This window comes from Procambarus clarkii, chromosome 34 (genome assembly GCF_040958095.1).
Source record: "Procambarus clarkii isolate CNS0578487 chromosome 34, FALCON_Pclarkii_2.0, whole genome shotgun sequence".
Taxonomy (NCBI): Eukaryota; Metazoa; Arthropoda; class Malacostraca; order Decapoda; family Cambaridae; genus Procambarus; species Procambarus clarkii.
Window position 1 is genome coordinate 11,623,758 of NC_091183.1, and position 2,168 is coordinate 11,625,925.

The window sequence follows — 2,168 nt, forward strand, 5'->3', positions numbered from 1 at the left end:
CCAGCTGAGCCCACCACAACCAGCTGAGCCCCCACAACCAGCTGAGCCCCCCACAACCAGCTGAGCCCCCCCACAACCAGCTGAGCCCCCCACAACCAGCTGAGCCCCCACAACCAGCTGAGCCCCCCACAACCAGCTGAGCCCCCACAACCTGGTGAGCCCCCCACAACCAGCTGAGCCCCCCACAACCAGCTGAGCCCCCACAACCAGCTGAGCCCCCCACAACCAGCTGAGCCCCCCACAACCAGGTGAGCCCACCACAACCAGCTGAGCCCCCACAACCAGCTGAGCCCACCACAACCAGCTGAGCCCCCACAACCAGCTGAGCCCCCCTACAACCAGCTGAGCACCTCCACAACAAGCTGAGCCCCCACAACCAGCTGAGCCCACCATATCCAGCTGAGCCCACCACAACCAGCTGAGCCCCCACAACCAGCTGAGCCCACCACAACCAGCTGAGCCCCCACAACCAGCTGAGCACCTCCACAACCAGCTGAGCCCCCACAACCAGCTGAGCCCCCCCCACAACCAGCTGAGCACCTCCACAACAAGCTGAGCCCCCACAACCAGCTGAGCCCCCCACAACCAGATGAGCCCCCCAGAACCAGCTGAGCCTCCCACAACCAGCTCAGCCCCCCACACAACCAGCTCAGCCCCCCACACAACCAGCTCAGCCCCGTACAACCAGCTGACCCACACAACCAGCTGAGACCCACACAAGCAGCTGAGCCCCACACAACCAGCAGAGACCCCCCCCCCACAAACAGCTGAGCCCCCCACAACCAGCTGAGCCCCCCAAAACCAGCTGAGCCCCCACACAACCAGCTGAGCGCCCGCCTCCAACACCACGTGAGCCCCCCTTCCACAACAATCTGAGCCCCCACACAACCAGCTGAGCCCCCCACAACCAGTTGAGCCCCCGCAACAAGCTGAGACCCCCTCCACAACCAGCTGAGCCCCCCACTACCAGCTCAGCCCCCTCCACAACCAGCTCAGCCTCCCCCCTCCACAACCAGCTGAGCCCCCTTCCAGAACCAGCTGAGCCCCCCCACCACCAACATGTACCCCTTACAACAAGCTGAGCCCCCCTCCACAACCAGCTGAGCCCCCCACAACCAGCTGAGCCCCCACAACCAGCTGAGCCCCCCCCCCCCGCAACAAGCTGAGACCCCCTCCACAACCAGCTGAGCCCCCCCACAACCAGCTGAGTCCCCCACAACCAGCTAAGCCCACCCACAACCAGCTGAGCCCCCTCTCTAAAACTAGCTGAGCCCCCACAACCACCTGAGCCCCCCCCCTCCACAACCAGCTGAGCCCCCATTCCACAACCAGCTGAGCCCTCCACAACCCGCTGAGCCCCCCCTTCACAACCAGCTGAGCCTCCCTCAAAACCAGCTAAGCCCCTATCCAGAACCAGCTGAGCACCCCCACAACCAGCTGAGCCCCCACAACCAGCTGAGCCCCCCCCCCCCATAACTAGCTGAGCCCCCCACAACCAGCTGAGCCGCCCCACAACCATCTGAGCCCTCCCCTCCACAACCAGCAGACCCCCCTCCACAACTAGCTCAGCCCCCCCCATCCACAACCAACTGAACACCCCTCCACAACCAGCTAAGCCCCCCACTACCAGCTCAGCCCCCCTCCACAACCAGCTCAGCCTACCCCCTCCACATCCAGCTGAGCCCCCCTTCAGAACCAGCTGAGCCCCCCTCCACAACCAACATGTACCCCTTACAACAAGCTGAGCCCCCCTCCTCAACCAGCTGAGCCCCCCCTCCACAACCAGCTGAGCCCCTCACATCCAGCTGAGCCCCCCACAACCAGGTGAGCCCCCAATAACCAGCTGAGCCCCCCCTCCACAACCAGCTGAGTCCCCCACAACCAGCTGAGCCCCCAATAACCAGCTGAGCCCCCCACAACTAGCTGAGCCCGCCACCACCAGCTGAGCCCCCCCACAACCAGCTGAGCCCCCCCACAACTAGATGAGCCCCCTCACAACTAGCTGAGCCCCTCCACCACCAGCTGAGCCCCCCACAACCAGCTGAACCCCCCACAACCAGCTGAGCCCCCCACAACCAGCTGAGCCCCCCCCCACAACCAGCTGAGCTTCCCACAACCAGCTGAGCCCCCCACAACCAGCTGAGCCCACCACAACCAGCTGAGCCCCC